Raw genomic sequence first — 16,836 nt, 5'->3', positions numbered from 1 at the left:
AAGCTCAGTTGGCGGCGCGACTGAAATAAACAGAACAGCGTCTGGCACGGTTATTCCGAGCGCACGCAGTTATTCTGAGCAAGCTGTGCTGTTCTCGCTGCGCTGATTCGCAGACTCGTCGAGGAACAGCACGGGCGAAGAACTGCCGGCTTCTTTCGTAAAACTCTCGCCACTGTCTGTGGTTCTGAGAGGAAGGTCTCTCACGTAGCGCAAGATGACAAGAAACGCCCCGCGGAAGTGCGGTGAGGATGCTGCAGTTCGCGACACCAAAATAGCACAACCGAAGAAGAACGGCATCAATAGTACAATCTGAAACTCTCCACACATTATGTTCAAGGTAATATTTAGCATGAGTACGGGACCGTAGAGGATATATATATATATATATCTCGCGCTTCACACGCGAATGGAAGGGGAACAAGCCCTAATAATGGGAGGTAAAAGGGGCCACGCACTTCAGAGTCGTTTGCATAGTACAGATGTAAACGTAGATATCTCTGTGGCACCACATGTATTTTAACTGTAATTAAGAATCGCAAGCACGCTGAACTATGATGTGCTTGCTAGTCCCACTAAAAACTATTTTAAAAAAATATGCGTATGATTAAAAATCAAACCACCCTATATGTATCTATTAGCCCATAGTTTTCTTTTCTTGTCGACTGATGACAATATTAGTAAGGAAAATGAAGTTGTGCCAGACAAAAAGGCTGCCTGCCAGCACGCCACCTAGACTGAGCTCGTTTCTGTATTTCTTTGCATAGTTTTGTTTTTTTCGGGTTTTAAAGCTTTCGTAGAATTTAGTGTCATATCGCCCGTCGCAGTGTGAACCTGCTCTTCTGCAGACAATTATTTAAATCACTTGTAGGGCTTCACTGGCAAGAGTGGCCTGCTTTCGTAGAGGATTCTCATGCGTTATTGCTGGTGGTACACTGAAGTCGGTCTTCGACAATAGGTCGAAACAAATCTGCGACAATAGATTATTGTGTCGCGTACTGGACTTATGACTTTTATGGGTGATAAACTGTAGCTGCTATCCGTTGTGAAGATACTCGTAGATGTCAGCCTTCCTTTATCTTCTAGTTTTCTCATTTCCTTTTGAAGACATTGTGCTTACAATGGGAAAAAATCGCAGCACTAAAAAGTAATTAATGTAGAGTAATAAAATTTCGGGAAACATTTGTCTAGGTGACATATTTAAACGATTAACATTGCAAGACCACAGATGAATGTAAGCGCGACGCAAATGTGACATGCTGGTACATCAAAAATCGGTGTAACCCGCCAGAACGTTGAATGCAAGCGTGCATGAATTGTGTTGTACAGGTGGCGGATGTCAATTTGTAACATAGAGCTCCGTGTCTGTTGGACTCGGTCGGTCAATACAGGGACGGTTAATGCTGGTTGTGGATGACGCTGGAATTGTCGTCCGACGATGTTCCATGAGTGTTCGACTGGAGATAAATCTAGCTGTCGAGCAGGCGAGGGCAACATGTCGACACTCTGTAGAGCTTGTACAGTTACAACAGCGATATGTGAGTGAGCGTTATCCTTTTGGAAAGCACCCCGTGGATTGCTGTTTATGAATGGCAGCACAACAGGCGAATCACCAGACTGACGTACAAATTAGGAGTCAGGATGTGTGGGATAACCATGAGTGCGCTCCTGGTGTCATACGAAATTGCACTACACACCATAATCACCGGTATAGGTCCAGTGTGCCTAAACAAACTGGATGCAGGACCTCAACTGACCTCCTCCTAACCAACATCAGAGCATCATTGAAACCGAGGCAGAAACAGCTTTCATCACAAAACACAACAAACCCCTGCCCTCCAATGAACTCTCGCTTGACGCCACTAAAGTCGGAAATGGCGGTGGTTTGGGGTCAGTGGAAGGCACGCTCTATGGCGTCTGGCTAGGAGCTGTCCTTGAACTAACTAATATATAACAGTTCGCTGTGTCACTGTGGTGGCAACTGCTGCTCATATTGCTGCTGCAGATGCAGTTACGATGCGCCAGAGCCATACGCCGAACACGACGGTCTTCCCTCTCGGTAGTGCCACGCGGCCGTCCGCAGCCCGATCTTCTTGCAAGCGCACATTCACGTGACCATCGCTGCCAGAAACAGTCCTGCCAGGTATTTCTGCAATTTTGTGCAGCGCGGGATTAGCCGAGCTGTCTGAGGCGCTACAGTCATGGACTGTGCGGCTGGTCCAGGCGGAGGTTCGAGTCCTCCATCGGGCATGGGTGTGTGTGTTTGTCCTTAGGATAATTTAGGTTAAGTAGTGTGTAAGCTTAGGGACTGATGACCTTAGCAGTTAAGTCCCATAAAATTTCACACACACTTGAACTTTTTTTTTTTTGCAATTTTGTGGAAGGATCATCCAGCTTCTCGTGCCCTATTACACGACCTCGTTCAAGCTCAGTGAGGTGCAGTGTGTGTGTGTCTCTCTCTCAGCCGGCCGAAGTGGCCGTGCGGTTAAAGGCGCTGCAGTCTGGAACCGCGAGGCCGCTACGGTCGCAAGTTCGAATCCTGCCTCGGGCATGGATGTTTGTGATGTCCTTAGGTTAGTTAGGTTTAACTAGTTCTAAGTTCTAGGGGACTAATGACCTCAGCAGTTGAGTCCCATAGTGCTCAGAGCCATTTGAACCATTTTTTTGTGTGTGTCTCTGTCGTGTTAAAGGCATTCTTGACTAACACAACTCACCACGTCGAATCTCGAAGATAACTAACGGTCGCGACTGTTCCAACGTGTATCTGAAGCAAACCTGATTTCTACTCTCAGACGACTAGCGCAAAATTTGAATAGACCTCATCTTTCAGGTGTAGAAACACGCCTACCAACTGTCGTTTATGTAGCACAACTCCTTAGTGTTGCGATTGGTTTTCTCGGTCGGTATATGTTGCTTCCATGAATGGGCAAGGTAAAGCCTCTGATCTTTTTCGCTCTTTATTGGTATTTCAATTCACCACGAACTGGTGGACTGGCAGCGGATGAAACAGCTCTTCAGTCAAAGGCTACAAACATTTAAAAGATTTAAACTACATAGAAACAAAAAGAAATAAATGACGTTTTTTGAAAACACATTGTTGGACAATATTTACGACTTTTAAAACTTTGTAGTTGATTTTATATTACAATTATAATATAACCACTGATGTAATGTTAATAATTGTTGAGGAGTGGGAGTTGGTTGAAATTTCGGCGGAAGAGAACGCACAAGGCATGAACGTGCATGGAAGGTGGATTATGGATACAGTGGTGCAACAGGGTACCTAAACTGATGGTTAGTGGATGGGATACTGGGAGGAAGTATCGCTCTTATTCGAATATTTGTCTCTATCGCCCCTAATGGCTTCAGCCAGTTTACCCGCTTGCTCTTTTTCGTACGCATTTAATTCAGCTACGTATACTGCTATTTCAGTCGCTCCAGTCCATTCCTTCACGGTTTTGTGTTTAAAACAGGTTCTACGTTATAATTTAAGACTTTTATTAAGCATATGTAGCTCGTCAATGTTAAATGTGCTTTTTGTTAATAACTTAGAGGTAAAACTGGAAACCGTCTCTTCATTGTGCATGGACTGTGCGGCTGGTCCCGGCGGAGGTTCGAGTCCTCCCTCGGGCATGGGTGTGTGTGTTTGTCAAAAATGGTTCAAATGGCTCTGAGCACTATGGGACTTAACATCTATGGTCATCAGTTCCCTAGAACTTAGAACTACTTAAACCTAACTAACCTAAGGACAGCACGCAACACCCAGTCATCACGAGGCAGAGAAATGTGTTTGTCCTTAGGATAATTTAGGTTAACTAGTGTGTAAGCTTGAGGACTGATGACCTTAGCAGTTAAGTCTCATAGGATTTCACACACATTTTAACATTTTTTTCTTCATTGTGCTCTCTCCATTCTACAGTCATTTTGCTGCCGCTGCTAATTACCGAATTTCTTATCTGTCTGTTTCTTATTTTTAGGAATTCATCTCAATCTTAACCTAGTTCAGCTTTGACTTTGTCTCATGTAGCACTGTGCATGAATCTTAAGTATCAGTCTTTTTAATAAAGTCTTTTTCTTAAATAAAGGAGTTTATTCATCATTTCAATTTGCAGCTCCTTGTGTTGACCGTGTTTGCAGTTAAAATTGTAGGATGTGAGGTCCACCGTTTATGAAAAACACCGTTTTTTCTCAGTACTCAAATATGTTTCAGCACACTGTGTCATCATCAGTGGGTTTCCGTTTTATTTATTCTGTAATGTGAACATTTTTGTTAAATTATTACAAAATTATGTGGATGTTTAGTTCAAACAATAGTTCGTCTCTTTTTCTCAATACCTTTACACCTGGTGTGAATTAATTTTCCGGGTCACTTGTGTATTATTTACTAGAGGTAGCTTGTCATCTGCGACCAAACGATGTTGATGAGAAAATTTTGCTGACAAGGGAACCTCCCCATCGCACCCCCCTCAGATTTAGTTATAACTTGGCACAGTGGATAGGCCTTGATAAACTGAACACAGATCAATTGAGAAAACAGGAAGAAGTTGTGTGGAACTGCGAAAAAATAAGCAAAATATACAAACTGAGTAGTCCATGGCGACATAGGCAACATCAAGGAGAACGTGAGCTCGGGAGTGCTGTGGTCCCGTGGTAGCGTGAGCAGCTGCAGAAGTAGAGGTCCTTGGTTCAAGTCTTCCCCCGGGTGAAAACTTTACTTTCTTTATTTTTGCATAGTTATTATCTGTCCGTTCGTTCATTGACGTCTCTGTTCACTGTAATAAGTTTAGTATCTGTGTTTTGCGACCGCATCGCAAAACCGTGCGATTAGTAGACGAAAGGACGTGCCTCTCCAATAGGAACCGAAAACATTTGATCGCAAGGTCATAGATCAACCGATTCCTCCACAGGAAAACACATCTGATATATTCTATACGACACTGGTGACGGCATGTGCGTCACATGACAGGAATATGTTGTCGACCCACCTAACTTCTACACTTGGCGAATGGGTAAAAAGATTCTTCTACCTTGCCCGATTTAGGTTTTCTTGTGGATGTGATAATCACTCCCAAAAAAAGTGATGAAAACATAAGAGTTTGTCACATAAACTGAAAATAAAAAATTAAACTTGTCACTCGATGGAAGATTTGAACAAGGACCTTTCGTTCCGCTGTTGCTCACGTTACCACAAGACCACGGCGCTCCTGCGCTCCCAGTGTCCTTGATGCCTATCTTCCCATGACCTACTCAGTTTGTATATTTTGCTTATTTTTTTCATAGTTCCACACAACTTCTTCCTGTTTTCTCAATTGATCTGTGTTCAGTTTTTCAAGGCCTATCCACTGTGCCAACTTATAACTAAATCTGAGGGGGGTGCGATGGGGAGGTTCCCTTGTGAGAGTTAACCTATCATCTAGAATGTAATTTGATTTGTCGCGATGTTTTCGCGCCTACATTCATTTTTACTTACGTTTTCGTATGTCTAACCCATTTATTCTCCGCATCATGGTGAGGTGTCATGATGCACACGTAAAGGCGTTTAATTTCGGTCGCAAGACAAACTTCCTGAACTTTCATGATCATCTTCTACTTATGTTAGGTTTTTTGTTACATAGCTTCAGGCCGATGTAGTTGGGACACACTTCTCCATTACACACGCCTCATTAAAAATCAAGGTAGACGCTGTTTTTGTTACGACGTAAAGCCAAGCGCCGGCACTCCAGTCGGGAACGATAGAGCAGAGTGTGCTGCGACGTCAGCCAATTGAACGCTGACTGACCCTTCAGGACGACAACGCAACAGCAGCGGCCTCTATACGAAGAGGCCCAGTCGAAGAGAAGCTTCAGGACTAGCGACATGAATAGAAGCGTCAACTCTATTACTTCACTTGTATTAGGATTGTTTATACTGAAGAACCTTGCTTGCGACACACTTGTGTAACACAAAGTTAAGTATTGTCATTGTTTATTTTGTAATAAAACCCATTAATACGATTTGTTTGACTGTTCTCTAGCGATCCGAGACTGCAGGTTTCCTAGGCACCCCATATTCGACGAGTAGGCAGGATTTAACAATTTTGTCCCTCCAGAGTTTCTCTTCATTCACTCTTATTTGAAAAATATATATCGTTATGTTTCATGTGCATGTCCCTCTAGCTAGAGATTTTCTGATAGTACATGCTAAGGTGTAGCTCTGTATACATTACTTATAGTCTAGTTTTCGAATTTTTCGTTGACAGCAGACATCAGAAAACGCCTTGAAGAACATTTATTTATTCACAAAGAATATCTCTGGAGTGACTTCTACAATCGTTGACTTTTATGACACAGAAGGGTATGTCAGCTTCGTTTGGCATTGTGCTTCGTCTTGTTAAGATAATGCATAATGCATAAATCTGGTACTTTTTGCATTCGTATAATCTCGATGCAGTTAATAGATAACGTCGGTCTAGATAGAAATAGTCATGAGTAAAAACATGTGCTTTAATGGATATCGTTTTTTGTAAGTATAGATTGGGTGATGACTGTCTGATGAATATATGACATTCTTCTTTCGCCTACATCTACGTCTACATACATACTCCACAAGCCACCGTACCATGTACAAACAATTAGTCATTTCCTTTCCTGTTCCACTCTCAAACAGAGCACGGGAAAAACGACTGTCTATATACCTCTGAGTGATCCCCAGTTTCTCGTATCGTATTTTCGTGGTCCTTCCGCGAAACGTGAGATGGCGGCAGTAGAAGCGTTCTGCAGTCAGCTTCAAATGAAGATTCTTTTTTCTCAATAGTGTTCCTCGAAAACAACTCGCCTTCCTTCCAGGGATGCCCATCTGAGTTCCGAGAGCATCTGCGTAACGCTTGGTTGTTGTTGGAACCTGCCGGTAGCAAATCTAGCAACTCGCTCTGAATTGCTTCACTGTCTTCCTTTAATCCGACCTGGTATGGATCCCAAACATTCAAGCAGAACTCAATAAAAGGTTGCACTAGCTTCCTGTATGCTGTCTTATTCACAGATGAACCACACTTTCCCAAAACTCTCCCAATAAACCGAAGTCAACCATTCGCGTTCCCTACCACAATCCTCGCGAGCTCGTTCCATTCAATATCGCTCTCAACGTTACGCCCAGTTAACTGACGTGACTGTGTCAAACCGGACACTACTAATGCTGCATCCGAACATTACAGGTTTGCTCCTACTCATCAACATTAACAGACGTTTTCCCACTTTCAGTGCCAGCTGCGACTCATCAAACCAATTCGAAATTTTGTCTAAGTCGTCTTAAATCTTCCTACAATCACCCAGCTTCGACACCTTTCCGGACACCACAGCATCATCAGCAAACAACCGCAGATTGCTGCCCACCAAATGGCTCTGAGCACTATGGGACTTAAATATCTGAGGTCATCAGTCCCCTAGAACTCAGAACTACTTAAACCTAACTAACCTAAGGACATCACACATTTCCATGCCCGAGGCAGGATTCGAACCTGCGACCGTAGCGGTCACGCGGTTCCAGACTGAAGCGCCTAGAATCGCATGGCCACAGCAGCAGGCTTGCTGCCCGCCCAGTCAGCCAAATCATTTATGTGTTAAGAGAAAAACAGTGGTCATATCATACTTTCCTGGGGCACTCCTGACGATACCCTTGTCTCTGATGGACAAAAAATGGTTCAAATGGCTCTGAGCACTATGGGACTTAACATCTGTGGTCATCAGTCCTCTAGAAGTTAGAACTACTTAAACCTAACTAACCTAAGGACATCACACATTTCCATGCCCGAGGCAGGATTCGAACCTGCGACCGTAGCGGTCACGCGGTTCCAGACTGAAGCGCCTAGAACCGCACGGCCACACCGGCCGGCCCCTGATGGACAGTCACCGTCGAGTACAACACACTGGGTTCTATTACTTAAGAAGTCTTCGAGCCGCTCACATATCTGAGAAGCTACTCTACTCCATATGCTCGTATCTTCGTTAACAGTCCACAGTGGGGCAACGTGTCAAATGCTTTCCGGAAAACTAGTAATATGGAATATGCCCTTCACCCATAACTCACAGTATATCATGTGAGAAGCGGGTAAGTTGAGGTTCGCATGAGCGATGCTTTATGAAACGGTGCTGATTCGTGAACATAAGCTTCTCGGTCACAAACACATTTATCATTTTCGACCTAAGAATATGTTTAAGGATTCCGCAGCCAACGGATGTTAGGGATATTAGTATGTAATTTTGCGGGTCCGTTCTTTTACCTTTCCTAGGTACTGGAGTCACCTGCGCTTTTTTCCTGTCGCTTGGGATTTGCGCTGGGCGAGAGATTTGATGTAACAAAAGCTAAGTTGGGGGTCAGTACCGTAGTAAAACGGAACTCAGATTCCAATCGGTATACATTGTTCCTAATTATAGACTTTAATAACGCATTTGATGCTTCATGATGGTCTGTTGTTCGACCGTAACAGATAGTAGATATTGCGTCAAGTCATGATTTTTCGGAGTTCATTCATTCTTTCAGCTCTTCGCATTTACATCTACATCCATACTCCGCAAGCCACCTGACGGTGTGTAGCGGAGGGTACCTTGAGTGCCTCTATCGGTTCTCCCTTCTATTCCAGTCTCGTATTGCTCGTGGAAAGAAACATTGTCGGTACGCCTCTGTGTGGGCTCTAATCTCTCTGTTTTTATTCTCATGGTCTCAACGGAAGTATTTTTGCTTTTAACTAAGAGAACATTTAAAAGAAGACAGAAGAATACACTTAAAAGAAGACTTTTCCTGGATGGACTGTTTCTTTATTTTGAGATAAATAATTTATTTCATTAGACATTTCGCTACGTTGGGCATATCAGCCTACATCACATCGTGTTGAGCTTATAGCTTGCTATGACCTACTCACACAACATGAAGTAGTGTCCGTAATATGAGTTCAGCACAAATGCAAATGTAAAATAAAAGAGTGGAACACACATCCTGGTTATGTCGTCGTACCACCTTACATAACCCGTTAAAATCTGTCAGTACAACTACTGAGCTGGAAACACATGCGCAGTTGTCTCGTGAATTAGCAATTCGTGGCACGGTTAAATTTGCGCCATGCGCAGCTGTTTAGCCAGCACTGCCCTTGCAGTTTGGTCACGTCAGAGGGCACGCGTTTCTGTGAGATGGGTAAGCACGGCGAGGTGAGAAGTGGCGTGGAGTCAGAGTGGTGGGGAGTCTGGCGACGGAATCGGAATGGGCTACGTCTACTTGGAGCCACGGTGAATGGCGCCGGGCCCAGCATAGCGTGCTGATACAGCTTGCTGAAGTTTCTGCGGTGGTTTGCTCAGGGGTCGGCCCATGTTAGGCGCCCTATAGAGAGGGAGGACGCAGTGGTCGCATTCCTCGTCAGCGTGAGGAGACATTGGATATCAGCCAGCGAAAGCGAGCTCATCTAAGAGGTTTCAGCATGGAAGCGGCCGCCTGGAGATGAAGCATATAGCGTGGCGGAACAGCGAGCCAGCTGGATGAATTAAGGACTGAGGCTGATTGTGGATTGCTGGTCGGTGTTTGGCTTCGCCCAGCCAGAGGATACGACGCAGCTGGGAGCGAGGAAGTGCTTGCCGTAGAGCAGGGCTGCCCAAGCTTTTAGCTTACCTGATCCACACTGGAAGGAGAAGAGTATTTTTGGGCCGCACGTAAGATACGTAACAGTACTAACAATAACTGCAAAAAAAAAAAAGAGAAAAGAAAAGAAGGGGGATGGACCAAGTAGACAATAGCGTCATGTTGCGGCAGTTTCCGATTGAAAATACTCAATTTATCATAACACTGCACAGATGGAATAGTTTTTCTGGTCGAGTAGTAGATGCTCACAGCACGGGTCACACTGATATTTGCATGCGGCCCGCTGGCAGCGCGTTGGACACCCCTGTTGTAGAGCGTTTTCTACTACTACAGTTAGAAGGGAATGTGTTTGTGGCATCTAGTGCTATATTGTGATGCAAACGGTTGAGTCAGTTCTAGCCTACTTACACTGAGGTGACAGAATTCATGGGACACGTCCGAGTAACATGTCGGACCACCATTTGTTCGGCGTACTGCAGTAACCTGATGTGAAATGGACTTAACAAGTCGTTGGAAGCCCCCTGCAGAAATGGCTGGCTCTATAGCCGTCCATAATTGCAAAACTGTTGCCGTTGCAGGATATTGTGCGCGAACTAGCCTCTCGATTATGTGCTGTAAATGATCGATGGTTATTCATGTCGGGCGATATGGGAGACCAAATCATTCCCCGGAAACTGTCCAGAGTGTTCTTCAAACCACTCGCTAACAATTGTGGCTTAGTGACATGGCACATTGTCATTCATAAAACTTCCATCGTTGTTTGGGAACATGAAGTGCATGAATGACTGCAGATGGTCTCCAGGCAGCCGAACATAACCATTTCCAGTCAATGATCGGTTCACTGGGGCCAGAGTACCCGTTCCATTCCATGTAAACACGGCCCACATCATTTTGGAGCCACCACCAGTTTGCACAGCGTCTTGTTGACAACTTGGGTCCATGGCTTCGTGGGGTCTGCACCATACTCGAACCCTACCATCAGCTCTTATCAAGTGAAGTCGGGAATCATCTGAGCAGGTCATGGTTTTTCAGTCGTTCAGGGTCCAAGCGATATGGTCACGAACCCAGGAGAAGCACTGCAGCCGGCCGCTGTGACCGAGCGGTTCTAGGCGCTTGTCTGGAACCGCGCTGCTGCTGCGGTCGCAGGTTCGAATCCTGCCTCGGGCATGGATGTCTGTGATGTCCTTAGGTTAGTAAGGATTAAGTAGTTTAGGGGACTCATGACGTCAGATGTTAAGTCCCATAGTGCTTAGAGCCATTTGACCATTTTTGAAACGCTCAGGGGATGTCGCGCTGTTAGCAAAGGCTCTTGCGTCGTCGTCTGCTGCCACAGCCCATTAAAGCCAAATATCGCAGCACTGTCCTAAAAGATATGCTCGTCGTACGTTCCACATTGGGCCCTGCGGGTATTTCACGAATTCTTGCTTGTCTGTTAGCGCTGACAACTCTACGCGAACGTCGCTGCTCTTGGGTCAAGTCAAGGCCGTCGGCTACTGCGTTGTCCATGGTGAAAGACAATGCTTGAAGTTTAAATACTACTGCCATCTTTTATCACCTCAGTGTAAGTCACCAAGAGATTACGTTTGTGAAACACAACGAGGTTGCTGCGATGCCTGGAATTGGCAGTGGAGAGTTCTAATTGATTGAATTGATCTCAGGACGATTTTTTTCTGTTTTTTTTTCGGCTCAGTTGCTACAGGTTCACATATGAAGGGCTTATTTCAATAGTGTTACAGGTCCATTTTTGTTCATTTTGAGATATTTTGAGTCCCAAAGTTAAATGAGCGCTGAAAAATCTGCAGTTGAGATACCAGAAATGTTCAAACATATGGCTTCTTGCTAGAGTTGAACCTTTCTTTCTGTTTGTTTGTCTCATTAATTTCAGAAGCATTATAGGCAGAAAAGTGGAGGTAATGGACTTGTACCACTACTGAAATAAGCCCTTCGTATGGTTGGTGCCGTACTGTTGATGGTGTCTATTTGTGTTGTGTCTCTTATGTTTACTTGAGGTGTCAACCTTGGTTAGGTGCATTTTTATTAGGAACTGGACTGAGGTCCGTTACTGGGTATCCTCGTGGTCTTCTATGTGTGTTTTGTCACTTCGACATATTAATTTGTGACCCCTCTATTGTAAAACGGATTAATTCCAGCAAGTATTTCAAAGTGTATTACGTTATTGTATTAGGGCTCTAGTCTTACTTCGTGAACTGAGCGGTCTCTCCTTGTTTCTCCCTTCTCCTGCATGCGGTCTGAGACGTTATACTGTTTAATAAATCTGATTAACATATTGTTAGAAATTTCCACCTAAATAACACTAGCCGCTTTACTTTCTCACCATCTGCTGCGCGACAGCGTGATCAGTGTCTCCTAAATGTATAGTAATCTTTTTAATGTCCCAAAGCCTTACAACGTTAACCAAAATTATCAACAGTACAAATCAAAATGTAGCTACATGGGACTTACGCGAAGAAAAGTTGGAAGAACTGAAGTTGGCCCTGAAATAGTATCAGTTCATGTTTGCTCAAGTGTCACAAACCATGTGATGCACACTTTGTCGCAGATTCAGTTCTTAGGCTTAAGTTTTCTGCTTATTCCAGTCATGACGCAGTTTCACTTGAACTGCGCCTAAACACGCAAAGTCTTTTACTGAATCTTATATCAATAAGGAATGTCTCACGTAAACTGCAAAGTGTATTTACCCATAATATGCGATGGCTTTGTAAGTGATCGTGTCTCTACACGGAAAAAGATGACCGATTTAGCGGAACACTCAAGCATTCATATCGAAGCAAAATACAAAAGTTTCGATGGTTTTGTATATTGCTTACGACGAGAGAACAGACATCGTGGACTTAGGTTAGCTGTGACCACTCGTACTTCCAACACATATTTCAATATTATTGAGGAATTATTGAAATTATCACAGCATAAGACACATTTGACTGTTTTTGACGTATGCAAAAATACAATCTATCTCTCTCAAAATTAACTGCCGTAACTATGCATGTAACTACACTCAAGCTCATAAATTAAGGATAATGCTGATACATGGTGAAACAACGCTCTGGTGGGCGGTTTGTGTGTTTAAATTACCTTGGGGTATGACCATGCGGTGCATTTCACCTGCGGACGTCGCACGGGGGCGCTGGCAGCACTCCACATACGCAGAGGTGTGTTGGTGCATGTCAGAGTACGGTGCATCGAGTTAGTGTGCAGACTTTTCAGACGTGCTAATGGTGACTGTGTGTTGAAAATGGCTCAAAGATATTGATGACGTTATGAGGGGTGGAATACTAGGGTGATTGGAGGCTGGTCACACACAGCAGGTCATAGCACGGGCCCTCCGTGTGGCACAAAGTGTGATCTCAAGATTATGGCAACGATTCCAGCAGACAGGAAACGTGTCCAGGCACTACAGTACGGGACGTCCACAGTGCACAACACCACAAGAAGACCGATATCCCACCTTCAGTGCCCGCAGACGGCCACGGAGTACTGCAGGTAGCCTTGCTCGGGACCTTACCGCAGCCACTGGAACAGTTGCCTCCAGACACACAGTCTACAGACGACTGAACAGACATGGTTTATTCGCCCGGAGACCTGCAAGGTGCATTCCACTGGCCCCTGGTCACAGGAGAGCTCGTAAAGCCTGGTGTCAAGAACACAGTACATGGTCATTGGAGCAGTGGTCCCAGGTTATTTTCACGGACGAGTCCAGGTATAGTCTAAACAATGATTCTCACCGGGTTTTCATCTGGCGTGAACCAGGAACCAGATACCATAATGTCCTTGAAAGGGATCTGTATGGAGGTCGTGGTTTGATGGTGTGGGATGGGATTATGATTGGTGCACGTACACCCCTGCATGTTTTTGACAGAGGAACCGTAACAGGTCAGGTGTATCGGGACGTCATTTTGAACCAGTATGTCCGAATTTTCAGGGGTGCAGTGAGTCCCACCTTCCTCCTGATGGATAATAACGCACGGCCCCACCGAGATGCCATCGTGGAGGAGTACCTTGAAACAGAAGATACCAGGCGAATGGAGTGGCCTGCCTGTTCTCTAGACATAAACCCCATCGAGCACGTCTGGAATGCTCTCGGTCGACGTATCGCTGCACGTCTTCAAACCCCTACGACATTTCAGGAGCTCCGACAGGCACTGGTGCAAGAATTGGAGGCTATACCCCAGCAGCTGCTCGACCACCTGAACCAGAGTATACCAACCAGTTGTGCGGCCTGTGTACGTGTGAATGCTGATCGTATCCCACATCGACGTTGGGGTACATGCGCAGGAAACAGTGGCGTTTTGTAGCACATATGTTTCGGGACGGTTTTCTCAACATATCACCAATACCGTGGACTTACTGATCTGTGTCGCGTGTGCGCCTATGCTATCAGCGTGTTTTGTGTAGTGCCACGATGTGTGGCACCACATTCTGTAATTATCCTTAATTTTTGAGCACGAGTGTATTTCTACAACTCGAAAAATTGTAGTAAGAAGAACAATAACATCAGAAACACGGACCAAATGAAAGAGTTTCAAGATAAAGTTATAGTAGAAAGAAGTATTACGTGATAATGTAATAACCACGGAACTTATACTGAGATCTCTCAAAAATAATTAATTTAATTGTATCTCGAGGATTAAATCAGCGACAGTTCTCTGCTTTTTGTAAGTGAATCAAATAGAGAATATTTACTGCACCAAGCAAAGTCGGTTATAGTTCTTCTGGATTCTTACACAGTTCGAAGGTTTAGAGGAAAATATCTCAGTTCTTAATTAGGTAAAATGAGGACACAAGCCTGTTTCTGACGCCATGTAGACGGAAAACTTATCTTTCATAGTTGATAAAGGGAAATCTGTTGTCCAATTCAATGTCAAATTTACAACTGTAAGGAAAATATTATGTGATTATGAATATATGTGAGCAAGTTAAGGCATAAAAAAGGCAAATTAATACTTTGCGAAAAGTAGCTGAAGAATTAAGAAGTGACGTACTCTGTTACATGCAACACAAATAAATCCAGTTCAAGTGAAACTGCGTCGTTTTCGAAATAAACAGGAACTTTGTAGGCCTGAGAACTGAATTTGTAACAAACTGTGCAGATTTTAAAATTTGGAAGACACTTAACCGTTGTTTCCTCCAAATTTTTCAATAATTTTGATCAGTATCTAATCGAAAAGAAATGGAGGTAAATGAGATCCAGTGCGATTTTTACGTGGATTTTACAAATATTTACCTGTCAGGTTTGAACATACCAGAAAAAGCCGCGCGGGGTAGGCGCGCGGTCTGGGGCGTCTTGAAACGGTTCGCGTGGCTCCCTCCGTCGGAGGTTTGAGTCCTCCCTCGGGCATGGGTGTGTGTGTGTGTTGTCCTTAGCGTACGTTAGTTTAAGTTAGAGTAAGTAGTGTGTAAGGCTAGAGACCGATGACAGCAAAAAATCAAATGGCTCTGAGCACTATGGGACTTAACATCTGAGGTCATCAGTCCCCTAGAACTTAGAACTACTTAAACCTAACTAACCTAAGGACATCACACACATCCAAGCCCGAGGCAGGATTCGAAGCTGCCTAGATAACCTCAGCAGTTTGGTCCCATAAAACTTACCACAAATTTCCAAATACCAGAAAATACGGATAAGAAAAAATGTATACATGTAATTATATTCTTATTTTAACTTGCTGGTCACGGAGCCCTGTTATTTACAATCACAAAGAAAAATAAATCATGCGCCAAATTCAGAGTTACTGATATTCATACTCTCTCACTTTTGGAAGTAACCGCTGCAAATAAAATTAGCTGTAAATTAGAAAAGGTAGTATTAGAAAAATGTCAAAATTGGGGAAGAAAACGATAATTTCATTACTGTACATCTGCTATTCTCTACTGGATATTCAAAAATTTCATCCACACAATCCCGAAGGTATTAAGGACAGATAAACGCGAGAACTATCGGACAATCAGCTTGCTAACAAGAAGATAAACAGAAGAATAGAAAAGAAAACAGCCTTTGTTAGACAACGATCACTTTCGCTTTAGAAGGACAAAGGCATCAGAAAGACATTTCTGGCGTTGCGTTTGATAATGGAAGCACGGCTTGAGGAAAACCACATCAAGTTCAGAGAACCTGTAGGCCTATAAAAAGCGTTCGACGATGTGAAATGAAGAAAATTGTCCGAAATTCTCTGGAAAATAGGTGTAAGCTAAGAGAGACGGGTAACACACAAATCTGTAGAAGAACCATGAGGAAAAAATGGGAACTGAAGAACAAACATGAAGTGCTAGGGTTAGAAAAAGTAAGGACAGGGATGTAGTTTTCTGCCGCTACTGTTCAACCCTCACATCTAAGGAGCAATGGCGGAAATAAAAGAATGGCTCAGGAGTGGGATCAAATTCAGTGTTAAAGGATGTGTGAATGCCAAGATTGGCTTATGGCATTGCTATTCCCTGTGGAAGTGAGGGTGATTTGCAAGACCTATTGAATGGAATGAGCAAACGCTATGGACTGAGTAAACCGAAGAAAAATGAATGTCATAAGAAATACCATAAATAAGTTACCCTTCTGAACTTAATATCAAAGTTTGTGTCCTCAGAGTCTTTCGCGACGGCAGAGTGGATTAAAATCTTCTCGGCTTTCATGCCGCGAGGCCACAAAGTAGACGAACCACAGAAATTCTACTGTCTTGGAAGCAAAATAGCACCTAAAGAACGAAGCAAAGAGGACATCTCGGTAGATATAAGACCAGACAATCACCGGCAAAGAAGGCATTGTTCGCTCAAATAACTCTGTGTAGGACTTAATTTGAGGAAGAGAATGTACATTCTGTACCACAGGGCGCAGCGAGGCGAAGTCTGATTGATTAAAGTGCAGAATGACAACTCAAACACTTATTAATTAAACACCAACAGTTTGTTGATAAAACCTTGAAGGAACAAAACATATGCCAAGGTATAGAGCAAAAAAATTTACATAAAGACAATAATACAATGAGTAGCAGTGGCAGCTGCTTAGACAGGAGGTGACTCAGTTACAGGTTGCACAAGAACATGACACTGGTCATCTGAAAAATAAACGACATTAACATCGGCCAAGACAGAAGATTACAATTTTTATCGAAATAACTTGCACCTGTGGCTGTTTATTTCCTTCTAACCCCACCCCAGATACCGAAATGATAACTCAGACCCAACTCGTAGTTAAACTTTTCAGAATACTTTAACAAATCCACGAACCAT

Source organism: Schistocerca piceifrons, chromosome 5 (assembly GCF_021461385.2).
Source record: "Schistocerca piceifrons isolate TAMUIC-IGC-003096 chromosome 5, iqSchPice1.1, whole genome shotgun sequence".
In the NCBI taxonomy this organism is placed as follows: Eukaryota; Metazoa; Arthropoda; class Insecta; order Orthoptera; family Acrididae; genus Schistocerca; species Schistocerca piceifrons.
Note: the sequence above shows the minus strand (reverse complement) of the source record.